The sequence below is a fragment of the Podarcis melisellensis genome (genome assembly GCF_964234715.1).
Source record: "Podarcis melisellensis genome assembly, chromosome: 7".
In the NCBI taxonomy this organism is placed as follows: Eukaryota; Metazoa; Chordata; class Lepidosauria; order Squamata; family Lacertidae; genus Podarcis; species Podarcis melisellensis.
In genome coordinates, this window is record NC_138539.1 from 60,285,228 (window position 1) to 60,312,627 (window position 27,400).

At 41.7% G+C, this 27,400-nt stretch overlaps 1 protein-coding gene across 16 annotated transcripts in view; it reads right to left on the bottom strand.

Annotated features, from left to right (window-relative positions):
* The window catches only part of ATXN1 (ataxin 1), a 226,991-nt gene that overhangs the window by 31,397 nt on the left and 168,194 nt on the right, over positions 1-27,400 (bottom strand). The window contains exon 1 of one of the 16 annotated variants that reach the window (XM_081919382.1): positions 26,651-26,743. The exons of 14 other annotated variants lie outside the window; for them this stretch is intronic. The gene's annotated coding sequence lies outside the window, so the exon portion shown is untranslated. Of the gene's footprint in view, positions 1-4,656; positions 4,766-26,650; positions 26,744-27,400 lie in introns of those variants that run through there. One more of the 16 variants, XM_081919383.1, reaches the window with a different exon arrangement.

The following is a 27,400-nucleotide window of genomic DNA, read 5'->3' on the forward strand; positions in this document are numbered from 1 at the left end:
ATGGACAAGCTCTGCCCTCGCTGTATCTACAGACCGGCCCCTGCTAGCCAGGTTGTGAAGTGTGGGAGAGGTATGAAAAATATGTTCCTTCACTGCATCAGCTCCCAGGTCAGTGCAGTCAAGAGGCCCAGATTGGGCCCACTGCCATCATGCAACAGCAGTGGGGCTGGCTAAAGAGGCTGAGGACCCTGTCCTAGTCCACCCCTTCCCCCAAACGCCCCATTTCAGAGGCTTCTGCTAGCTACCATGAGTGGGGATACCTCGGACAGTATCATCTACCCTCCTGCACACTGGGAAGCTTCTTGGTATTGGGAGTTGGCAGGAATGGACACAGGAATCCCCCCCACACGCCATCCAACATGGTAGGTCACACTTTGGACTAATCTGTAAGTGCTGTCTGAGGTTTAACTTGGAACAAGCCAATTTATCCTGGGGCTGATACAATCTTTGACCCCAATGTCCGTATACATTAACAACCTAAGTGGGTTCTTATTCGCTCCCCTCTTCATTATCATTGTTATGTATTGAAGTTCTCACCCTGGCCACCAGGGGGTATTGTGTATATAGTTTTCACTCAGGTCCACGTAAGTTAATTTAGGCGGGAAACCCTGGGCTGTTGTTGTTACAATGGTGACAGCCGGCTGCCTATAAAAGCAGGCCGGCTGAACTGTTTGTGGTTCAGTTCAGTTCCAGCTTACTTATTAAGAACTACTTGGAGAAATCTCTGTGTCGTCTGCTATGTCCACCCACTACCTAATAGTCATCATTCACATGGCAAGTCATCATCTTCTCCCTCCTCCAGGCTTCTGAGCGTGGAATGGGGGGGGGGGGGTCAATAGAGTCTGTGGCCTGCAAATCCTTCTGCTTCCAAGGTCTTAAATTGGCATTAAAGGACGACATGCCAAGTCCTGTGCCAATGAGATGAATTGGGGAAACTGATGAGAACAACTTTCATAGTGGGTACAGGTATAAAGCTGTGTAACAAAGCCAAGTTTAAAAAGGCGGCAATAGGATTTTGCATGCCCCAAATCTGTCACATAAGGCCTCATGTCAGAAACTGGAGTGATGCTGTAGGTCCACTCTGTGCCAGTTTTACTCCACTTTCTAGGAGGAAAGTTGCTAGTGGTGGGAAAGACCTCCAGAACAGACTCCTCCATTATGGTCTGGGGCTTCTGATATAACCTTTGGGGTGCAGGAAAGAACTAAGCTAAGCTGCAAACAAAAATGATATGAGAAGGGCCCCTGAGGCCCTGATTTAACTGTGCTCTCTTAATTGTTTATTTACTTCTGCTTTTATTTACTTCTGCTTTTATTTACAAGAGGTGGCAAACACAACAAACGCAAAGCCGATACTAAGGAGAACTAAGGCATGTAGAGAAGGGGAAAGTGGTAGCCAACTTCTTGTCCTTCTTTGCAACATCATCTTTTAAAGACCTCTGTTATATCACATGACGAAAACAAAATACAGATAAATAATAATAATAATAATAATAATAATAATAATAATAATAATTTTTATTTATACCCCGCCCTCCCCAGCCAAGGCCGGGCTCAGAGCGGCTTACAAGCAATAATAAAAACAAGTTAAATGATTACAACTTAAAAACAAAATTAAAAAATACAACATTAAAATATTGAAACATTAAAATACAGTGGTGCCCCGCAAGACGAATGCCTCGCAAGACGAAAAACCCGCAAGACGAAAGGGTTTTTCGGTTTTTGCGACGCTTCGCTAGACAATTTTCCCTATGGGCTTGCTTCGCAAGACGAAAACCCATAGGGAAATCTCCGGGGACCTCTTTTAAATGCTGGCGGTGGGGAGCAAAGCCTTTCCCCCCCCTCCGGACTTCAGAAGAGGTCCAGGAAGGCTGGCGGGGGCGAAAGGCTTTGCTCCCCACCGCCAGCATTTTAAAAGCGGTCCGGGATAGCAGGGAAGCGCTTCCCGCTATCCCGGACGGCTTTTGAAGGCAGGCGGGGGGGAAGCAAAGACTTTTGCCCCCCGCCAGCCTTCAGAAGAGGTCCAGGACCTCTTCTGAAGGCGGGCGCGGGGCAAAAGTCTTTGTCCCCCCTGCCTGCCTAACCGGGGGCTTTTAAATCGCCCCGGGACTGTCCGGGGCGATTTAAAAGCGCCCGGACGGCTCTTGAAGGCAGGCGGGGGGGAGCAAAGACTTTTGCCCCCCGCTAGCCTTCAGAAGAGGTCCAGGACCTCTTCTGAAGGCGGGCGGGGGGCAAAAGTCTTTGTCCCCCCTGCCTGCCTTCCCGGGGGCTTTTAAATCGCCCCGGGACAGCGGAGAATTCCTCCGCTGTCCCGGGGCGATTTTAAAATGCTGGCGGGCGGCAGCGCTGCCGCCCGCCAGCATTTTAAGATCGACCCGGACAGCGGAGAAGTCCTCCGCTGTCCCGGGGTTTTTAAAACTTCTCCGCTGTCCGGGGCGATCTTAAAATGCTGCCCCGGGACAGCGGAGAAGTCTTCGCTGTCCCGGGGGCTTTTAAAATGCTGGGGGACGGCAGCGAAGCCCGCCAGCATTTTAAGATCGCCCCAGGACAGCGGAGAAGTCTCCGCTGTCCCGGGAAGGCAGGCGGGGGGGGGGAGCAAAGACTTTCGCCCCCCGCCAGCCTTCAGAAGAGGTCGGGGGCGGTTTCCATAGGAACGCATTAATTGATTTTTAATGCATTCCTATGGGAAACCGTGCTTCGCAAGACGAAAAGACTTGCGGAACAAATTAATTTCGTCCTGCGAGGCACCACTGTTTTAAAATGTAGCCTCATCACAGAAGGAGAAGGAGAAGAAAAAAGAAAGAGAGGGAGGGAATCAAATTGGCTTCAAGCCAAAGGCCAGGCGGAACAACTCTGTCTTACAGGCCCTGCGGAAAGAAATCAGATCCTGCAGGGCCCTGGTCTCATGAGATAGAGCATTCCACCACACCGGAGCCAGAGTTGAAAAGGCCCTGGCTCTGGTTGAAGCCAATCTAACTTCCTTAGGGCCCGGGACCACAAGGGTGTTGCTATTTATGGACCTTGAGGGTCTCCATGGGGCATACCAGGAGAGGCGGTCCCATAGGTACAAGGGTCCTAGGCCGTGATAAGAGAGAGCAGTACTAACACAATGTTGGTTGTTATCAAACTTCAAGCTCCCCCAAGCTATCAATTAGTAGCTATCAGCTTCTTAGCACCACAGCTCCTCTCAGGTTCAGAAATAGCACCCTTCGTTTCCCAATGTACTTTATTAACAAAGTCAACCTATAGCAAACAATTTATAATTCTCTTGATAACACATTTCACATTCTCATTCACAGCTTTTAAATGATCAGTTACGTAAGAACTTTGATGCTGTTGAAGATGTTAAGTGCACCTGTAGCACATAATCATCATCATCATCATATCATATCATACCATACCATACCATACCATACCATATCACAGCTAACAGGCCAGGAATCAGAGAGAAAGATTTGTGAAATCTTATGATGAAGGGTGGTATATAAGTCTAATAAATAAATACAAAATAAATGAATCAAAACTCAAGGAAAACATCTTCCTGGTGCAAATCACAGGCAGAAACACGGTGGCCATATTTGGATGACCACCCAAGGCTTCATCAACCATGGACAAATACTCCTCCCTTACCACTCTCCCCTTCCCATCGCACAGATCCTGGCTCACATTTAACCAGAGTTCCCAATTATGTCAAAATAGGGTTTCTCTAGCTTAGTGTTGGTTAACAAACCTGGAAAATGAGTCAGGATAGTTTTTTGGGTTTGTTCACTAACATTAAGCCAGACTTCCCTGGGTCAGATGTAACAGGAAACTCTCGACTTAATGTGAGCCAAGATCTCCATGTATGTGCAGAATGTGAGGGGAGGAGCACATGGCTATGCTACTCATCCGTAGCAGTTTTAAAAGCTGCGGAGAACTGACTGAACACAGCCACCAGACACTAGGCCTCAGAATGTTTTCTTGCTGTATTATAAAACCTGTCTTTGAATAATATATTCCTCCCCCTACCCAAAACAAGCAGTCAAAAGAAAATCTTGCTCTTAATAACCAAGACAGATTATTTTTGAGTTTGTTTGCTGTGAAACATTTCCCTTCAAACCCACTGGGCTGGCGAGCTACACAGAATCCATAATTTCTAGGATTTTTTTTCCTAGGAGGATTAGTTAAACCATGGCTTTAAGAGGCAAATGAAGTTTTTGAAGCATTTGCCCTGGACACAGGATCCAAAACTTGGAGAAGCAGCCCATCCTTCATGTCCCTTTCGAAGTGGGAGAAAATATAATGTTTAGGGTGAGGATTTGGGCTGGGGCAGCTGTTGTGGGCTGGAGTTCTTATCAGGGCTGTCTTAAGCATTTGCGGCGCCGGGGTGCGAAGTTCCGCCTGGCACCCGCCCCCCTGGTTGCCCAGTCCCAGGCGTGCAGAGCCAGCCGGCCGCCTCAGTGTCTCGCTGGCTCGGCTGCCCCCGAACTTGCGGTGCAGAGCTGCCCACAGCAGAAGAGCCCGCCACAGTGCTCTGACCGACAGACAGGCTCTTCCCTGGACTCAACTCTCGGGCCTCGGACTCTTGGCCTGGCACCCCTGAGAGCCCAGCACCCGGGTGCCCCACACCCCTAGCGCCTATGGGTAAGACGGCCCTGGTTCTTATGATACTAGATTTACCTGTGTTTTATTTTATAAATGTGATCTCGTGATGCTTTGTGCTTTTATTTATATACTATTATAAGTTTTCGGAAAAGTAGGCTCTCTGTGGGATATAAAGCTGTCAGTCAAGTCCAACATCCCAAGACAGGACTAACTGCCTCTATGTGGCAGGCAGTTTTGTTGGTTGGTTGGTTGGTCGGTTACTGCAAGGAGTGTAACTGCTCGGATGCAGTCTTCTCATGACTCACTACTATCTAGTATATAGTTTATCTGTTATGTAACCTAAGCCTGCCTTCAGGAACAACTCTGTAAACCTGAATGAATCTGATAGTAAAGTAGTTTATGTTAATATGATTCAGATTCATGTGTGTTGTCTTTAAGAGGGACAGAAAGGAATTATCAATCAGGTATCAACCAGCGCTGGCTCCCGGCCTCTAGAGTGAGATGAGCGCACAACCCTAGAGTCTGTCAAGACTGGCCCGTACGGGCAGGGGTACCTTTACCTTTACCTATAATTATTGATAGGACTCAAACGAGCTAGCAACCCATTTGTCGTTGCGTTAACTAAGACAGGGGATCGTTTAAACTCTACTAAATTATAAAAACGTTTCCGCACTATCTAGAATAAAAAGGGCCCTTCTAGTTTAAAGAATGACACTAACGGTAGACATTGTGCAATTTCTACTATACCAACAGAATGCTGAAAACTACATTTTTTAATTTAAAAAAATAAGGGAAGTTTCTAGTAATGACAATTTGGTATGAATAGATAATTTGGTATGAATAGACAATAGATTCCAATACCCTTAGGCAAATCAGTATATAATGGATGATGTGGTGTAGCCCCTCTCCTACTGTTTATTTTCTAATGAATATTTTTATTCATTTTTAGGTCAACAGGAGTATATAACCAACAAAGAACATCACACTGTATTGGTCTTTACAACCTCTTCAATGTCCACATTGGCTCAGTTCAATAAATCATTCCACAGGCTCAACTCCTCTCCTATTGTTAAGGGTGGCTGATCCTGCTTTAGGCTGATGCCTGCTATTAGAGCTATGCATTAGATTGGAATTTAGAAAGCTGAGAGAGATGATACCCAGGTTCTTGGCATTTATGATACTGGGTGGCCAAAGCTCCTCACTTTCAGTCAATGACAAAAGGAGAACAAACTTTCTTTTCCTGATAAAGGCAGTAAATGGATAAGAGAGGACAGCACCAGCTTACCTATTGCTTCCTCTTTGCTTTGGAATAAAACACCAAAGTGCAAGAAAGTGAGGGCTCCACAGTTCTGGCTCCAACCAGCAAATCTAGATTTCTGCATATCAAAGACACTTCTAGCTCACTGAACAAAGGCAGTCTGTAATGTTCCCTTTAGTGGCTATGAAGCAGAAGGAAGGAACAAGGGAGAAAGATGGTTCAATTAGGCTTCAGAACTTTAGACAAAGGTTACTCAAATAAGCAATGTACTGAAACTATGAGTAGCATTTCTGCTCTGTAATTTGTAATAACATGACACCTCAGCTTGCGCAAAAGCACCACAGTGTATACTAATAGCACCCTTATTATTAGATTTTCTGCATGGTTACATAAGCCCATAAAAAGGAAAAAAATGTAAATGATTCAAGAAGATAGTGTTGCAGTTTTCATGAAGTCTTTAATAATCTGAGGCCTGAGAAAGATCCCTGCTGGCAAGAAACTATCAATTTTAATGCTTCATTAAAACTGTTCTTTTGAGTATTTTAAAAAGAAAATGCTGATAGGCAAATGAAGCAAACACATTTTTTAAAATAAGGGTTTTGTGCTAATTTCTGCCATTAGATCTTTCATGCTTATCCTAAAAAACTGTATGCATAATTCTTTGTCTGCCCAATAGGTCTACTTTGCCCTATAGGATAGCAAGTTGTGTGTGTGTGTGTGTGTGTGTGTGTGTGTACACACATAATATATATATGGGCCAAGTAAGGGCAAAATAAAGGAGGATTGTGCAGAGATTCTGATGATCAGAAAAGGCTAATTCCTTGCTGCATTGCAAATTCTAATCATTGTGATTCTTTCCAACAAACTGCTATGAAAGTCTAGTTAATATTCTTTAGACAAGAGTTATCTTCTAAAAAGTGTGGCAAAGGATACTCATAATCCTTAAACATTGATAAGTCCCACAGAATCATAGAATTGTAGAGTTGGAAGGGACCCTGAAACCCCTTTACTTGTAAAATGGTAGTGTCAATTTATTTACCTTTGAAAACAAGCATTAATATCAAGTTAATTTTGTCTAGACTGAAATGTCACCCTTGGAATTATATTTTATCTGCCACCTCTGCTGAGGAAAAGTGCCTTTGTTTCAACCACAGAGTGCAGAGTATGCTCTATAGGAGACAAAAATATGTTTGTGATGGCATGTCACCTTGGCCAATGACTGGTCCCTGACACATATGTATGTCTTCAATGTCAGTTTACAGAGCTCACAAAGTATGCCTGTCTTCCCCTTACATTACATTTTGAGAGTGTGCACATTAAATGTAACATGTAAAGTAACCTCTGATCTGATTATCTGGTGCAAATCGACGAGCATCTAGGTGGAAGCTTACAGTAGATTGACACAGAAGGAAAGGCCTCCATGAGGAATCATCCCTGCCTTGCCCTGCCATTTGATTAGAATGTAGTTCCTTGCTCCTACAGTATTTACCATCTCATCTGCACTCAATTCTCACTCTCCATTTTCTGATATAGGCAGGAAGTCTCTGCATATTTGTGCGCATGCCACTATTGAGGCAGCAATTGTTGAGTCCCAACACCAGGAGAAGGTTATTGTCCTCACGTCCTGCTTGTGGGCCTCCCATAGACACCTGGTTTATCATTGTGACAAACAGGTTGATGGACTAGATAGGCTTTTGGCTGGAACCGGCAGGATTCTTAATGCTCTTATGCATCATTTTGCGACTGATTCAATACAAAATGAAAAAAAAAGTTGTTAGAAAGGTAAATGCTGAGAAAAGTTATCAGTTGATAAAGTGTACACATGTAAGAACAAGGGTCACTTTGCCAAAAAAAGAGAAAGAAGTGGTTAAATATTTCAAGATGCTAAACTTGAAAGATTCATAGATCTGTTTTGTAATAAATGCCAGTTCATTCCACCCTGAATGAAATCTGATACCCAATGTAAACACAGATGAGTATCTTGCACACCCAATTAATCTTCCCTGCAAGTTCCCACAAAGATGAATCTGACTGGTTTCATTATTACCACAACTCTTCAATGGCACTTAATAATACTGCATTAGACTGGATTCAATTGTAATTTCTTGTGCCCTACCCACTCATGCTACCACAAAAAAAACAGTCACTGCTCAGGGCTGCACCACACACAACTAACTTTCCTACGTGTATATAATTTCCACGTGGGAACATGCATGAACATGCATGGACTTCCAGATGAAGAATGCATACATCTATTGTCCCATGTGCTTACAGAGAAAGAAGCTGTAGTTGCCAATAGGTTCCCACACTAAAATAAGGAGATATAAATTTGTGACATTGTCACTATAGGCATGCATAATTTACATACGATTTGGTTTCAAGCAGGTACTTGAGAATATACTAAACTTTATGCTGAGGACAGTTTGGAAACTGCAGCTGGACTGGGTGAAAAGTTCTTACCTTGCCTGCACTGAAACAACTACAATTCTTCCCAGTAAGCATGACAGGCCATTTTGAAGTGCTGGTCTTAACCTTTCAAGCCCTACATGACTTAAGACCTAGATATTTGATGGATCAATTTCTCATATCCATCCACCACTGAGATCATTATCTGAGATCTTTCTCCAGATGTCCTCAGCATCTAAAGTGACCCTTTTCTGTAGTGGTTGCTCACCTTTCAAATGACCTCTCTAGCAGGCCAGCCTAAAAACATCACTGCTATAATTTATGCGCCAGGCAAAAACATATAATGTAGGAAGAGGTTTGTCTGAGCCCACAACTATATCTTCATATGGATAGTTCTAAACAAAGAAAAATACATTTTCAATTGTATTTTTGTGTGGATTTAAGAGAGGTTTCTTATCCATATCTCTGCCACTCATTTATTTTATTTTGGCTCATTTCCCCTTTCCTTAAGCTAAAGAACACCTTTGATTTCACGAAGGCACACTTGAAAATGGACACAGTACCACATAATAAATAACGAAGTATACTGATCAATACCTTTCAGACCCATTGCTGTTTTCTACCTGGACTCTCCCCTATCTTAGAATTCTTTATTAAGAAACACCCTAAACTTCTAGAGCAAAGCAATACTGTTCAGCTCATTTGAGAATGAACTTGTGTGCAGGCACGCCACTGTACAGGAATAAAAAAGCGCACTATGCCTTGACCTCACTCAAGAACACACAGTTACTTGCTGTAAAGCCAAATTGTTCCAGTGAAGCCAATTTGAAGATCCATACAGTTAAGCTTACTCTTTTTACCCGCTGAAGCTGAAAGAGCAGACAAAGAGACTGAGTTCCTGAGATACTATATGTGTGGCAGAGAAATGTTTCCATAGAGAGTTTTGCAGCAAAACAGAATCGCGGCCTTTTATCAGATAAGCACACACTAGCAAAGCGTCCAGCATGATTTTTTTAATGGCTAAATCCTGGGGAAAATGTGAAGAATGTTTGGCTAGAAACATGCTTTCCCAATGAACACAAAACTTGGCTTGTTAGTTGCAGGACTCAAAGGAGATTGTTCAGTGCAGATGCATTTATTTAAGCAAAAGACAGAAAACAAGTGTTTTGGTACAAGTTTCCTTTAGCCAGACCTCCAGTTTACTAGACTGTGTGGCAGGAAGGTTCAAACCCTCAAGTATTTAGGTGATATTATATAAAACATAGCTCTTCTATGTTTGGTTTGAAACTCACCTTCTGATTTTTTTCCTGGGATGTATTAAACAAGTAAATGGACCACGAAGTCCCACAAGCTTCCATGTTAGGACTTTCATTGTGACCAAGATTCTTACACCACAAGTAAACTGTGCTGGTGGCAAGCTGGGAACAATGCACAAGCATGCGAGTGGTGAGTACTATTAATATTGCTGCAAGGATACATCATACGATTTCCACTCTATCTTTGTATTTGCGTGGGTGTACGGTGATGCAATTTTACATGATGTCAGATTTCCAAGCCTACACATTTTTCCCCCTAGGAAAAAAAAAGGCCCCTTGCTGAATTTTGAGTAACATAGCACACATTACGTTTTGGAAAAGCAAACTTAAAATAAGATTTTTTTAAAATGGCTCACAATGTTATTCAAAGCATCTGCAATTGAAACTGGAAAGTCAGCATTTCTGAAATAACCTACTGTACTAAACACCACTCGTTTCAGGCTTGAGCACTGCATTAAGGAAGTTAAGAAGTATCCGACTACTTTTGGACTAAAGATCCACAAAGCCGATTTTGTGCCTCATGTTATGGGCTGAAAATGAGGTAATTTCAGGTGCAGTGTAAGTGGGCTATAATTACAACCAAGCCTCCTACAAATATCCTCAGAGGTGTTTGTCACTGACAGTGTTGTTTTGCCACTCCAAAAAGCCCCTTTATCATAGCTTCACTGGAAAGCACAGCCTATTATACCTCTGAAACTGTTTTGACCTTGTACCAATCTGCTCGGCTTCTCTATTTATGGGCATAAACATGGTCAATATACCACAGGAGTTTGAGTTCAACACCATCACTTACAAGTTGTGTGGACAGAACCAGGAGCAATTATTGAGTTTCCTTGATGGTTAGCATCTGACAGATGTCTCAGAGCTATCAGTTTTAAAACTTGACAAAAAGAAAGCACATTTTGCTCTTTAACACAAACAGCCAACCTGCCACGATTATTCAGTTCACATTTATGCCAAGTATGACAGCAACCTTAAGCCATGAATTAAACTGGTAAAACTTCCCTCCCTTAATCAACTCAAAAGATTTTTACTGCTTTCAGTCTGTGTGATGTGTGCACTCACTAAAATGAATCAGTTACTCTATTTAAAGGTTTTGGCCTCTGCTTATACTGTATAACAGTATAAGCTTTACCAGTTGCTTTACCAGTATAACAATAAGTGTCCAAATTGCCATTTGTTAGTACATATGTCAATTTGTGGGAACTAGTAACTTGGCCTTACCTTTCTGATATTTCTGATGCACCTCTACTCCCCAGTCCATTTGCAAGCCCCTTCTTTTTCCTGCAACATCCACGTCCCACAGAATGTGGGTGGGAGAAGAGAGTGGTCAAAAGATTTGATGCAGGAGAGTTGCTGCACCTGCGTTCTGTCTTGAACGCTGTGGAGCACTGTACAGATATAAGCAGAGTCTCTTGTAACCTCATTCCTTTCTCGTGAGGGAACAAGAGAAAGCAAGATTATGTAAAATGCCACCAGCTATACACAAAACGCTTTTCCAAATTAACTGCAAAGACGAAAGCGAGAATGCCCAACCTGAGTATACATAACTTCTTGTGAAGACTGATGTCAGCATGGAAATTACGATGAAGAACATGCTGCCGTGTCTTGTGTCTGCAGTTGGCCATCCTACACAAACAGTTTTGTCACATATACAGTAACAAGGAGCACAAGGGGACTCCCATATGAGCCTGTATGTGAAAGGGTGGTGGACAGGAAAGGCATCTCCTCTCTCCGCAGCCTTTTGCTACCTGTTTAAATTTGAAAACATCACATCTTTTACATCAAGAAAGGAGATGGAAAAGAAGAATAGCCAGCAGGGCACAAGGTAGGGGGGCTGCAGTACAGTGAACAGATGAGCTTTCTTATCTTAACTACACTGCACTGTAGCAGTGTTTCCCAAACCTGGGTCTCCAGCTGTTTTTGTATTACAATTCCCATCATCCCTGACCACTGGTCTTGCTAGCTAGGGATGATGGGAGTTGTAGTCCAAAAAACAGCTGGAGACCAAAGTTTGGGAAACACTGCACCAGATGAACAACCTTAATGAACAGTGCCCCCCACCTCCATTAAAAGGCAACCTTTACCTCCTGAATTTATTGCAAGAAGTACAATGCATGCCCCAATGGTAGGCAAAGGTATCATAGCCCAATTTCAGCATATTGCATGCTACACTCAAATGAATATAGCAAAGGCCCAATCATTTTTTGAAATGGAATGCAGCTTTGGGAACAGGGAAATTCAGAGAGCAGGAGAAGCAGCTCCCCTATATATTCATGGAGCAAACATGTTCCTGGACTTGGGGATTGAAATGAAGTGAGTGTCAAAATAACTTCTCTTACATTCATCTTCAGCTGTCCATCCTTGAAAAGTGCCACTTTAGACTGAGCAGGAAAATATTTTTTCACACTTTCAGTGCTTGCTCATTCACATTTTAGGAGTATGGCATTTACAGTCAGAAGAACTGCTCACTGCCCTGCCATCCAAACATCGCAAACATCCACAGCTCGTTCGCTCTGCACTGTTAAGTTTTCAAGTAGATTCTTGGGTGAGCTGGAGCAACTCCTAGCATTAATTTCATTTCTCTCAGGGCCAAGTAAATCTGCCAAACAGCAATTTTCACAACATGCTTTGTAATGAAGCATTATGAACATCTTCTCTACACTGCCATGACATTCTTTTTCACTCTGGGATATTGTCATTTCAGCACTCGGAGACAAACAGCTGAATGACAGCCTTGAAAATAAAAGCCTTTATAATGTGGCCAGGAGTATTTGGCAGCTGCTGCTATTCCTTCGCACACATTTCCCATCATCTTTCCAGGCCTAGAAGCAAGCCTCGTTTTCAATGAGCTACTCTTCCACCACTGCATTGATGGCTTCCCTTTCATAATAATCTTACTTTGTCTAAAGAAAACTACGCCAGTCCAAAGACTATTACTGAGAACTGCAACAGTGATCAATAGTATTCTCAATGTGCACAAAGCACCAAATTATATAAAACAGAAACCACCGTTCCTTCGGAGGGACTGTGTTAATTAGCTGAGCCATGCCAGGATGTTTGTGTTATCCCCAATACTTTCTCTGCAGTTGTCAGCGTAACTGTTTTGCTTTCAGGAGAGGCTCAACCAGCAGAGGAGAGCTGCAGCAGTAGCTTCCGAGGGGCAGAGTCACTGCAGAAGCACACACAGGTGAAAGGAAGAGGAAGCGGCAAGGGAGGGACTGCACAAGCACACCAGCAGTGTCAATCTGGTGCACCCACAGAGCTCCAACTTCATCACCACCTAGCGCCCCCCCCCGAAAGGCTATTGGAGTGGCTCCACCCTATAGGGCAAGCTACTTCTGTTTCCTTTTAGATGATGAATGCTGTCTGTTCTTTTCGCATTTCGTTTTGCTCTTGATGATATCCCTCTCCACCTGCCCTCACCCATGTTTGCATATCAGAGACCAACAACCGTTTGGGGTCAATGAGCACATTTGCAAACTAGAGGAACTCTTAAGAACATAAGAGGAGGGGCTGGATGGAGGAATTGACCTGGTATGTGTACCAGAGACTCGGTTGGACGAGGCAGATAGGCCTGTTCTTGCCACTGCTTGTCCACCAGGTTTCTCTTATGCACAGCAACCCAGGTCATATGGGCATGAAATGAGCGTTGCATTGATTTTTAGGAAGTCATTAGCTTGCACCAGGCATCCTACTGAGAAGACCCAGTTTTCTGAGTGCATGTCCTGGAAGTTGGGCAACAGGGGCAGTACGGGATTCCTTTTGATGTACCAACATCCCTACTGCGCCAAGGATTCTCTGCCTGAGCTGCTTTAGATCGTGGCGAATGTTCTCCTGGAGACACCTAGTATGGGGATTTTAACATCCATGCCAACATGAACTTGCAAGGGGTTGCTCAGGACTTCATGAAAAGCATGGCCTCCATGGGGCTGTCCCCGATAGCCCTCACCTCCATGAATTTTCTAATCGTCCAGGGTGGTGGCCATACCCACTAACTGTAGGAGCAAGCTCCATCGTTTAATTATGTGCTGAGTGAAGACTTTTATCTGTCTTGAACCTTCCAAGATCCAGTTTCATCAGATGCCCACGAATTCTAGTGTTATGAGAAAGGGATAAAACTTTTCTCTATCCACTTTCTTCCTGCCATGCATAATTTTGCGAACTTCTACCATATCACATCTCGCTTGCCTTTTATCTAAACCAGGGTTTCCCAAACTTTGGTCTCCAGCTGTTGCTGGACTACAACTCCCATCATCCCTAGCTAGAAGGACCAGGGACGATGGGAACTGTAGTCCCAAAACAGATGGAGACCCAAGTTTGGGAAACACTGATCCAAACTAAAAGGCCCAAACTCTGCAACATTTCTTCATAGAGGAATCACTCCATCTACTTGATCATTTTGGATGCCCTTTTCTGAACCTTTTCAAACTCTATTAATATCCTTTTTGAGACGAGGTGACCAGAACTGTATGCAGTATTCCAAAAGATTTGTATAATGGCATTGAGAGGAGTGCAGAGAGAAGAAATGCCACAGTGCTCAACCACACACCTTCATCTGTCCCACAGCTGCAACAAAACATGTTATGACTGGCATACTGGGAAGGTTTCGACCAATAACATTCCTTACCTTTGTCAACATGGGGTCCTAAAAGGTTTTAAATACTGGGCAGTCCCATGTGCCAAAAAATATATTTGCTTTAGATACCCCATGCCTGCAAAAGTGATAATTGAATCTTAGACGTATCTTATTCAATTTAATTGGTGTCAAGAGACCATCTGGCTATATTTCAAATTCATGCACAGAATGCTCTTGTTTGTTTCTCCTCAGTGCAGCAAAGGCCAGAGTGTGGGAGGACTGAATCAGATACGAGTTGCTTTAAACCATAGTTTGTTTTAAGCTATAGTTTAATGCTGCATGCACCAGGCTGTTACTGTTATTACTATTTATTCAATTTCTTCCCTTCCCTTCACCATAAGGTCTCAGGGTGGGTTACAGTAATTTAAACTCAATATTAAAAAGCAGGAATAGGGTGGGACCTGAAAATCTCAGATTGTCAAGGGACGGGGTAAAGAGGTGCATCTTCAGCATATGACAGAAATTATATGCTGTGACTAGTTGTCTTATGGGTCAGTATTTGGGTAAGCAAGTGGACAAGCCGAGATTAGTGGAAAACAATAGTAATGCTTCCAGAGTCTTCCCAGCCACGTAGGAGGGGAGAGGGGAAGGGGATCAATGAGTCAGAGTATTGCACTTATTCCAACTCATATAAAGTTAAAGGTCATGGGACCCCTGACCATTAGGTCCAGTAACGGACGACTCTGGGGTTGCGGCGCTCATCTTGCTTTACTGGCCGAGGGAGCTGGCGTACAGCTTCCGGGCCATGTGGCCAGAATGACTAAGCTGCTTCTAGCAAACCAGAGAAACACACGGAAACGCCGCTTACCTTCCCGCCGGAGTGGTACCTATTTATCTATTTGCACTGCATGCTTTTGAACTGCTAGGTTGGAAGCAGCAGGGACTGAGCAACGGGAGCTCACCCCGTCGTGGGGATTTGAACCGCTGACCTTCTGATCAGCAAGCCCTAGGCTCTGTGGTTTAACCCACAGCGCCACCCGCTTCCCTTCCAACTCATGTACACACTGCTAAAACCTAGTTTAGTGGTACACACAAACTGGGTCTCACTGTTTGCCTTCTGTCCCACATTCACTGTATTTCCACTTGGCCCAAGCGGTGTGTGCAAAACTCCAAGGTACCTTTAGCTCCCTGTGAGAAAATGTTCTGAGATTCAACTGGTTCTGATTTTTTTTTTTTAATGTCCCTTTCCTGCTCACAAGCCACTTGCATAGCTTCCATAGAAAGATAGTGGCAGGCCAATTCAGTGCAGACAAGAGGGGGAAAGCCTGTACAGGGGCTCACTGAGTCAGTTCTAAAGCTGTCTTGACATTTCCCCCCTGATAATAGAATGCTATTCTGCGAACTTGCAACTTCCACATTAGCTTCCTTAACTGCAGGAGTAACCAGCACCACTTCTCTTTATAGATCAGCTATGCAGGGTTAAGGAATATTTACAGGAACAGTTTCCTAACTGATTTTAGATACAGTACTTGGCAGCTATCTAAGTTCTTTTAAAGGGTTCTGCTTTAAGGCACCTATTTTTGCTGAGGTAGGGTAGGTAAGGAGAGTGCTTCGTTATTTCTATTTGAGAGAAGCTATGAACAGAGATGGTTTTATGAAATATCCACTATTTTTGTCTGCAGCGTAAGTTAAGAGACAGCACTTGGCTTTGCCTCATTTGACGCCTATAGCACTTTGCTTTCAAGTTCATAAATAGCAGTGGAGCGCTGGTCTTCAATTGTGTTTTACTTGAAAGCACAGCCCATTGATTTTAGTAGAACCTGCCAATTAAGATTACAATCTTAATAGTACAGGTTAGTCTAAAACTGGTTTTAAACACCCCATCATTGTTTGCTTTAATCCTAGCTGAGGCATTTATGAAATAATCGTGCTGCTGTGAAGAGTCATTACATGTACATTTACAATCTGAAGTAGACCAGAGCTGTGTGTTATGCGAACATGTTTAGCCACTAACATTAATAGTTTCTCATGCATTTGCTGGGCAAGATAATTGCTTTTCAACACAAGTGTAATTGTTTTGGCAGATTTCTTGCTCATTCCATGTGCGTTTGCTTATTCCCTGGAGACTTATCTCTCTTAATTTTTGGGTTCCCATGAGAATGTTGATATTACAGCTTTTGATGGATAAAGTTGACTCCACCTCCGCTTTTGTTTTCAACCATGGATTCCATTTAAAAAACGAAATCACATTATTAAAGAGCTTTAATTATCACTTGGGAAACTTGCTCTGCTTAGCTAACACATAGTGCAACTGTTTATAAGTACAATTTCTCCCAATTCAAATGTCGCCATACTGCTCTGCCCTGGGGTAGAAGAGTGGGTATTTATGTTTAGCCTACCCTTCCCACCAAAGTCCTTCCCATTTTATCCTCATAAGAATCAAGTGAAATGGGTTAGGCTGAGAGTTGGGTCAGTGGCCTAAGGTTGTACAGTATGTGTCATGGCTGAATGGGGAGTTAAAACCAGGTCTCTAAAGTCAGTCACTCTAATCACTAAACCATGCTGGCTCTAAAGAACAAACACTGTCACTTGCTCATCCATAACACCCTAAGACTAGAAAGATGATGGAGTCACACCATTTCTGTCACATACATTCCATCATATGCTGAAGATGCACTTCTTTACCCTGGTCTTTGACATATGATATATTTTCAGGACCAAGCATTAATCTCACTTGGGCTCATTCCAGCTCATGGAAGTACTGTACTGTAGAAATCCAGCCTGAGTCTTTCTTCTGCCAATGTAGGTTTCGAATTCATTTTATATACTTTGAGCACCAATGCCCTGGATTACTGGAAGATGTTGTAGGGCCTCTACAAGGGGACAAAGCACAAACAGGGCACAAGCTGTGTCCTTGCCTTTCTTCTATAAAAGAGCACTTCCGATTTTGCACAACACCAACAGTAGTTTAGGCAGCACATCCCTAAGAACCTAAAGTATGACTCGGATGAGACATTTTTGTGCATGTGTATGAGTTTTTTTTCACATATCTAGCCTGCAATGCACTCTGGGACATGCCACTATTCTATTCAAAATACATGCACAAGAACTCAGCTGAAAATGCCAGTGAGAACCTGTTTTAGATGCCTGCCTCTCACTTTGTAACCACAGCCTCCGCCAATTGTTTTTATGGCATCATCTCCCCTCCCCGCAAAAACCCTCCTCAGAATTTCTGGCTGCAAACCTTGATGTTCCCTGCATCTTACTCTGGAAATGCAGGGCTAAAAATAAATTGCCACATTAATCTGTGTGCAGCATATTTAATTTCAATGCAGCACAACTCCAAGCCATTTTCCCTTGAAATATTAATCTTTTACCATACCACACACATCTGAACTTTCCGGCAAAGCTATTATGACATAATTTATTACCCTGAAGCAAGTCAAGATTTGTATGCACTCTGGCAAGCTCTGGCTGTCAGACTTGAACTGAAGTAATTATTAGGATGTATGAAAGCAGGTGTCACAAGCTGCAAGATGGCTTTATCTTCCTTGTTGTAACATCAACAGACTAAAAAGCAATCCATAAAAGAAAATGTGGCGTGGCAGGGCAAGTACTTTAGAGTCCATATGAATAAAATGGAAGCTGCAGATTATGTCTCTCTCCCTTTTGTATGTAAGAATTTAGCATCACTAAAATGACAAAATTCTGAAAGCATACATCTCCTTTCCTCTTTTCTTACTAAAAACCCACCAAGCAACCAATCAATCAACTACGGTAATTTTCATTTAGTTTCACAGGCACACATCAAACATTGAACCCTAATTTGCATATGGATTTTCAAAACAGGCTTGGCTGTAGTGAAAACGCAGGTGCTTTATTAAAGATTAGTTTGGCCTATGTGATGCTTACACAAAAACTAAGTAGCAAGCTGCAGAATTTGGGACAAAGTGCATTAATTAGAAACATAGCTTTAAAAAACTATGTTCAACATCATTATTATAGCCACTTTTATTGCTGATCACAAAAAACAGCAACAGATTCAATCAACTATGGATATTATTAATATCCCCTCCCATTCTTTTAAATGCAGTTATAAACCCCAATAACACTGTATGCCAAAGCCATCTTTCAAATGGTCCTGGGATGGGATTAAATTTCTGTTTCCCTTACTTTTTCCTAGCAGGGTTATTTAGTTTTAAAAAGCAAACCTTTTCGTTATCCATAACGTTCAGCAATTTAATTTGGCCATTTGAAATACCTTTCCTGCTTTAAACTGCTCAAAACTCTGAAGCCCTGAAATGTCATATTAACATTTCAAAAGGCACAGCATTAGAGGAGGTATACTTCTTTACGGCAAGCAGGCAGAGTTTTGTGGAGCACTTATGTGGAAAAGGTCAGGGCAAGATATGACCTACATTCAAGAGGAGAACAAAACTATGGCTCTGAATCTCTTATCTGAGAACGTACTGCCAGAGGAAAGTCCATTATAGGAATTGTACTGAACGTACACTAAAGTTCAAAATTAAGAAAAATGTCATCCAACCAAACTAATTTTATCGGCTCATTATGACAGCAGGAAAAGCTGGCAAGTGTTCAAAAGAAAAGTTGTTTTCTTCTCAAACCCCCACAATATGCTTTCATAAAGTTGACAAAAACATGTCTCATTTCAAGCAAATACAGAAATGCTTGTGCTTCCTTGTCAGCTATTTTTGCAAGGCACGACTAAAGCAGATTTCACAAGACTCCCAGACAGTGGAAGGAGAAATCTTACAGATCAGAAAGTGAGGTACTTCAGTGTAATGTACCTAACAAATGTTTCTTCAGTCCCTACTTATGGGAGACCTTTATGGTTCTAATATCAAGTTAAATCAAATTACTCACCTAATGTGGCTGTGTGAGAGACTATGTACACTTACAGTGCAACCTAACTCATTTTTGTTCAGACAAAAAGTCCCACTGTGTAGGTAAGTGTCTACAGGATTGCAGTCTGAAGCAAGAAAAACTTTCTCCATAAGACTTCCCTCTTGATACTCTTATTAGATGTATGCAACTCATAAATCACTCATTAGTCTAGCATTATACCTTTCAACACGGTGAAATTGAGAGACTTTGGGATTTAGTTTTGTTTTCATTGTAGATAAACAACTTTTCTGATGCAATCCACAAGACACTGCTAATCATTTCTTTTAAAATGCTGCTGCAAAAGGAACAGGGAGCAGCAGCCATATCTTCAGCATGCTGTTATTTTAACACTCCTCTCAAGCTTTTCAGGCTTATGATTTTGGGGGATAATCTGACCAGCCAATACCTGTTTATTTTCCTTTGACATTCCTAAAAAGCAAACACAATTGCAGGAAGAACTGAAGGAGCCTGCTCACATGAAATCATGGAATGAGCAACTGGCACCAGAGCTTCACGGGGGTTTCTACTATGTATTTATACTGTTGCTATGTACTCATTGGCCCTAATTCTATGGTTTGGATAAGGTATGAAATAGCTGGAGCCCAGAACAAGTTAAGGAAGGTTGTAACCACAGGCTTTCGTTTCTCAGATCGAAAGCTGTGGTCCAAAAATGTGCTGGCTGGTTTCAGGGGCAGCTGCTGGCCAGATTCATACATTTCTAATTTTCTCCTTTCCTACCAGCAGTATTCAGTGGCTGGATGTATTTTACAGTGTAGGACGTGCAGGCACAAAGACAACAAGAAGTTACAGCAGTATCTGCCTAGCCTGCTTGCTCTCTTTACAGCTCTGAGCAAGCTGATGTCTAGGCTTTCCCCTGAAACTTCCTTGAAATGCAACGAGACCTTTGATACCAGTATTATAGCGTTTTCCAGGTGGTTCCCAAGGCAAGCGCCCCGATTACGACACCTAAATGATGCCACAGTTTGGGGAACTGGGATGTGCTGTGGGCTTGCATACCTCTTCCTCCCCTTGCAAACTCAAAATCCTTCCTATTCGGTACAAACCAGCTTGGATAGCTCAGCTGGTCAGTGTGGTGCTGATAACGCCAAGGTTGCAGGTTCAATCCCCAATAAGGGACAGCTGCATATTCCTGCACTGCAGATGGTTGGGCTCAATGATCTCCAGGGTCCCTTCCAACTCTAGTATTCTATGAAACCAGTAAGTTTTTGCATCTGAACTGGGCAAGCAGTATGCAAGCAATCATCTGCCTCCAAATGAACTGAAAACCAAAGCCGATTTTCGCTCTCTCTTTGCAACTATAGGACAGCCTTCTCCAACCTAGTGCCCTCCAGATAATTTTGAACTAACCCCCTGCACAAATGCTGGGTAGGCATGATAGAAGTTGTAGTCCAAAACATTTGGTGGGCACCAAGTTAGGGAAGAGTGGTCTGGCATTATGAAAGAACTAAGTTATTATGTCTTTCCCAATCTAGTGATTTGCCCAAAGCCTCCCAAGAAACGACTCTACTGACCACAATTTTGACTTTGGGTTTTCAACACCCAGCCCCAATGCTTCCGCGACTGCAGTGCCCTGGCTCTCAATATATAATTGGGTTAGGAACAATATTTTCTTTTATACAGACAACATGCAGCACTAGGTTAAAAGATCAGACAGGAAAATGTCTACCCAAAACAACGTGGTTGCCAGTTGCAGATCACTGACAGTTAAATACAGAGATTGAATGTGCAAGAAGGAATGTTTGCATACTTTCTCAGCACCATATTATGAAAATAAAAGGCCAGTTCCTACCCAACCCATGGATGTCTTAAATGCAAGTTTCAGATTAAAAGCACACAAATGTTTGAGCTACAATGCAACAGGTGGGCTTCAAACAACTCTGGGCAAAATGTCCCACAGACACATAGCTTTATATGGAAGAACAGTGTCTTGAAATTTATTTTAGTATTATTATTTTTTTGGGGGGGGGAGGAATATCCAGAAAGAAAGTGGGAGGAAAGATTCAGGATTTTTAGATTCCCCAGCCCCCTAACCAAGAATCACATTGTTAGAGTGGGAGGAAGTGTCTGCTCTTTGTGCCTACAAAATCTGAAGAAGAGCAGACTCAATACAGGGAATCCATGGCCATGATTCAAAACAAGCAATTTATCCATGTGTCAGGGAACTATATGTACAGGCAGAACTTTCTTTGGAAATATTCTCAAGAGCACGCCACTTCCTAATCCTGAAGAGGCCATTTGTCCTTCCATTTCAAAACTGGCAGGAATTTTTCAGAAACCGGAATTGCTGTTAAGAATACTTAAAGGGAAGTATAGTTCCCTTACTCACATGTAAGCTACCGTACTTCTATAGCCATAACATATAGCTCATGCACGTTCAACAGAAAACTTTGGGTCGACGGGCACAAGTGCTGTGGGCACTACTGCCCCTAGTTACTTCTCTTCCACTTTGCCAGGTCACACAACCCCACATCAAACAGACGGAAAGAGAAAACACCCACACCCGCATATCTATGCTTTGCTTTACTGTGGGGTCTGGTTAAAATCAGATCCAGTAGAATTAAAATAATCTAGAATTTACATGGTTGTACAGGGTCCCCACAAAACCACCATCAAACTACATGGACAGACTGTACAGTAAAAATAGTAAGAGCCAGTGCTTGCCAATTACAGAAAAGCAATTGTCTAAGGCATAAATGGATCATAATGGAAATTTATAAATTTAAGTTTCATTCAGATACATTTGGAAAAAGGAGAGAGGAGCTAGAAGGAAAGGTCTCTAGGCTTCCATTGTGCTTCTGGTTGCATCATTAGGAATGAAACAGGGTCCTTTTGGGCTGGGAATAACTTTTTAAAAAGATACTATTGTTTACTTTGTCAAACTAATATTTTTTTGGGAGGGGTGTTTTTTTAAAGTAGCTGTCTATTGAAAGTCAGAATGAAGTATTCACCCATCACTATCCATTGGAAGTCTGAACAAATGTGAAATGTAATCAGGGGGGGAAATGGAGAATTTTGGGGTGGGATCTGCATTTTTTGTTGTTCTGTCATGAGAAGCCAGCAAATGTCACCTTAAAAGGAATAACAAATACTCCGTATTTAGCTACTGCCGAGATACTACTCTGTCAACTACGTTATTTCTAGTAAATGACTCATGAACCCCTACACGGTTCTAATAACTTATTTAAAGTAGCATGGCTTCCTAAAATACATTTTAAAAAGAAAAGACGGACCTACCAGGATTGCTATTCAACTCGAAGTTGAAACAATTTGCATTCCAGGGCTTAACAACATTCCCTCACTTAAAAAAATAAACCAAATCTAGATGTTCCCTCCAACCTGATTTATTTATTTTTTTAAACACGTAGTCTGAGAAAGAGTTCTACATAGCTTGAAGGTTCACATAATTGTGAACACTGTTAGATGGTGGTGAACGTATTATTTTACTGACCTTGTTGGTCATAAAGTTCACAGCCATTAGATGCAATTCAAACCAAGTAGGATTCTAAAACATAAAACATGTCTTTTCTGGGCAGACCTCTGAAACAAGGGTGTTGCCTCATGCCAATGGATTAGTTTGTCTAATTATAAGTTGTTACTAAGAGGTTTGCCTGACAAATGACTAGGCAATAGGAGTATTCATTTCAAGAATGCTGTGATTTACTGTGTGGGTAATTGTAATAGGGAAACACGTCTAATATCTCACCCAGCGATCCAGTTAAATTAAGAGCATAGTTCTGCCCTCAAGAAGAACGCAGAGGATTTTCACTTATGTCTGTGGCAATTACATCTATGTCTTCCCAAACCCATAATCTATCCAAAGCAAATGTATTCCACCCACACTTACAAATGTTAATTAAATTTGACTCGAACATTTTTATTTAGGATTGGATAGGGCTTATCAGAGGATCATTAAAAAAACCCTGATGCAAAACATTTACAAGACTTGCTCCAGAAACTCCAGATATTGTGATGGAAACCAAGAGGGATGAGTAAAAATAGTCTGAAAGCCTCTGAAAATACTCCAGTTTGTATGAAGGGTGATAGTGCGACAGTGTAGGCAGTAATGTTTCAATTGCATATAGCGTCTAAAATCAAGTCGCACAAACTTTCCCCAAGACATTGTGCTACTGTTTCCTAACCTGTTCTTGTTCCAATAATCTATAATGAGTTGTTGCAAGGGTAGGGGAGAAGAAGTAAGTAAAGATACCTTTTCGATACCTCCCCTAGTTTTCCCGATTTAGAAAACAAAGCGGTTGTTCATGGATTATGTTGCTAGTGCTTTTCATGCAACAGGAAAGGAACTTGGGTAACAGAATCCATGATATTATAAAAATAATATTCTACTTAAAAAAAAAATCACTTATTTATAGCAGTAGATCTAGTCCCTCTTCCATGGAAGCTAACTTTCTTTAACTTCTCATTCCATGCTGGGATTTATCTCCCACTAAACATAACATCCGGGTTCTTGCATTTAGTCAGAAAGAAGATGTCAGTCTGTACCTGTGCAAGTTTCTTGGTGAGGTTGATGGACTTCATTTTATAGGGTATGTTCACCACTTGCTACATTAAAAGAGGGAATACTGGAGAAAACAACAGCAATCCTCTAGAAGCAGGCTTTACACCTGCTGTGTGGATATTGAGCTTCTCGCCCAATGCGCGTGTAGCGTTTTAAATTTGGGTGAAAAAGCTCTTAATACTTTCCCCTGTTAATGTCAGGAAATATGGTCCAGTGAAAGTACTCTGGGACTTTTACATAGGTCCAACTTCCTGCTTAGTCACAAATTGAGGACCCTTTGGTTCCTTCTCTGTAAAAATAGAAATAGCAGTTACTTGCCCCTGCCTGCCATATGGATAATGAGAAAATAAAGGTAACGTATGCATTACACAAATGACATCATGAGAGTAATAATAATTACTTTTGTGAGCTGTGTTAGACAAAACAAGCATGTTGCTAACTAAATGTTAGCACCACTAATCTACAGAAACCCTAAATAGGCGCTGTCCCATTTTCTGTTATTTACTCTAACACAGTCCAATCGAAAGACGATATAGTAATGGAGGTTTGCTTTGCTATGGGACATGCAGCACCTCCGACAAAATTACTCAACTTAAATCTGACTGCACAGAAAATTCCTATAACACTTCTTTCTGGTACTGAATTTATTTACTTTGGAAATCGATTTGCTCTGTCACTATTTATTGCCGCATGCTGTTCAGTAATTCTCAGAAGCCGCATGAAAAATCACAATGTTGCACTTGTTAAATTGACCTGATGATGTTAGGACACCGGTATATGAATCACCCCAAGAGGCAATTCTCCTAACGCTGCTAAATCAGAAGAAAAAGCAAAGTTGGTTGTACCGTATGTACCCTGCAGAGTTTTCAATTGATTGTATGTAGTTCTGTATACAAAACATCAATTAGTTTTACTTTCCTGCTGCAGCTTATTGCCAAAATGAGATGTTTACGACCTTTTAAAACAAGGTGGATTCAGTAGTTAAAATGTTAGAAGACATAATTAAATACTCTCTGGAAAATGGAACAGTTTCTCAACGATATTCTAAGCGCGGCCTCAACTGGTCTGTAGAAGTGAAGTGAACGTAAAGCATTGCTTCTGTTTCCCTTCTGAGTAGCGTACACCCACACACTTTCCCCAGTTTCCATATAATTGGAAAAGCAGAAGCATTTGATTGTAAAAGTTGTATGCCCTGACTCAAGTCAGTTGAGTACACATTTTACTTGCATCAATAGCAGAGTGGAAGGCTGCCAGTTTAGTGTCTTGGCTGGCATTCAAACATGCTGATTGCTGAGCTCTTTAGCTTCTGAGTTCACTATAAAAAACAGCACAACATCCCTTTCAAAATCACTTCTGATAGAAACCTTTAAGCTCAGACTCAAGGAATGAAAGGATGCAAAAGGTATTCACCTTTTTTTTTAAAAAAAAGGTATGTTTTAAAATTGTGCTTTGGCTTTATATGCATTTACAATACAGAGTATAACTTTTTATCCAGCCAAGCAATGTTTCCATGCATACTTACTGCCAGAATTTGCTCAAATCACCTAGAAAGGTGGAGATTTACATTTACATTTTTACATGTTACTTATAAAATTCATAGCACATAATTTAATTCCTCAGTTGTTCAGGATTGAGCACAACTGCTGCACCTAAAAGCTTTCAGTCTCGGGCCACTAAAAGTTGTCAAGTCAAACCCAAGTGAAATGCTCTTTAAAGTCCCACTATCCCCAACTTTCTCACCACTGACAACGTAATTAAAAAAGGCTTGTCACTGTTTGCATAATTTGCACATTTGCTGTCAGTGGAAAAAAACCCAGATGCAGCAGATCAAACTGCCTGGAAAATTCATTCATGTTCTATTGGAACTATTTCATAGCACAACGTACAAATCTTTCACAAAATTTGAATATGTATTCATACTGCATATATAGTAGAGGCATATTTGACTACTTAAAATAATTCCCTGGATAACTAACCTCTGTACAAAGATGGTACAAATGAGGACTCGGCTCCTAGCTGAAATTATATCCCTTAGGGAGAGGTCTATGTAATATTTAACCACAACAGATAAACCTACAGCTTCTCTTAAAGTGAGTTACTAATTGCTTCAGTTAATTAATAAAAGACTGGATTTACTGTACTCATCCTGGGAAACCATAATAGGAATTCTAAAGCAGCTTCAACACATTTAACTTTTTGCAAATATAGAACTGATTTTACTTAAAATTTCTGTGTTACTATTACATTCAGCAGCTTCTGCCTTACTGATGATTAGTCTCTCACTGGGGATGATACAGTCCAGTCAGTACTAGATAAGTTTATTTCCACAGCAACCCATCACCCCTGGCACCCTCCACCTAAGTTTTATAACCCCCAGGCAGGTGAGTTCGGGGGGGGGGGGCTAACAAGGAAGATGACCTATCTAATTATTGACCTATCTTTCAATTTCTGCGAGATGTGCTCTCTCTCAAACCTTATATACCTGTGGCCTTAAGGTGGGCTGGCACTAGGCAGGTTGTTTTTTCCTGGGAGAAGGTGAATGCTGCCCCTCCTCTTCTTGAAGCACTCTCTTGTTATCCACAGGGGTGGCAAAGAGCAGCACTGAGTTAGAACCCCAGACTGCCCCTGAAGTGTGAGCTAGGAGCTACTACTGAGCAGAGATTTCTTTGGTAGGGAAGGCTCCAGCATACTGCTTCAAGTAATTTCTGACAGCATTTTGTTAAAAAAGGTCAGCAGCAAAGTTGGAATAGCAGCAACAACAACGATGATTAATAGAGGTGTTGTGTAGGATTAGGCAGCTCGCATGAGGCTTTTCATATTTAAAATGTTTTCTTTGTGCTTATTTTAAACCCTTATATTGACAATAGCAGGTTAATCAAGCTTTGAAAACAAAACAAAAAACCCAGTTATTTCTAAATTATGCTTTCATAGGGTTCGTTGGCACTTGAGTGAAAACATGGTCAAGAGGTAACCTCAGACAACTGTCTGGAGAAGGACATTTTTCCCATGCCTTCAATGCTATAGCATGCATTAACCACAACTATTCAGTCTATCATTTTGTAGCTTACATTGTGATGACTTCAGTGAGAAGTGTGTCGTGTCTGCAAGCTGGCATACATTAGCTGAAGTGAAGTTGTGCAGCAGTTCTTAAATTTAAAACACAATTTAGCAACACAGCAATTCTGTAAAATGGAACAAACTAATTTCGGTCAGAAAAATGTCTCCTAAGGATTGTTCTAGACTGACTAAAAGTATCTGTCAAAGAGATTTGTAATCAGATCAACGGTCAAATCCAGGGTGGCATCCAATACGAAATGCAGTTGTGCAAGGGGTTAACACTCAGCACAGCTTTCCTTGTTGTTCCTTTGCTAGGCTAAGAAGAATAGTTTAGCAAGGAAGCAGCTCAAACTGAAACAGGATACTCCTGACTTGTAGGTATAAGAGTCTGAGAATCTGACTTCATATTATATACTGCAATCCGTCTGCAAGTCAGTTTGGGAAGCCCTAGAGAAAACAATTCCCATTGCTCCTCTGTCAATGAGTTTGAAACAAACAAGAGGAATAAAAGCATATAAAAGAATAAATGAGTGGGCTGGGCTCCCTTTTGTATATGAAAAGGCATCCGTATTTAAAAAGCCTTGCAGCAAACCTACTGTTCAAATGTTCTTTAAGAACTGCTTTCCACATCCTGATTTTAAAATACAGGAAATTTTTCACAAGCCACTCCTATGTTTCAAAACATCTTGTAATGCTTAAGGAACATAACTAGCACCTCCCCAGGTATAAATTAAGGCTTGTGCCTGGCAAGGATAAGAACC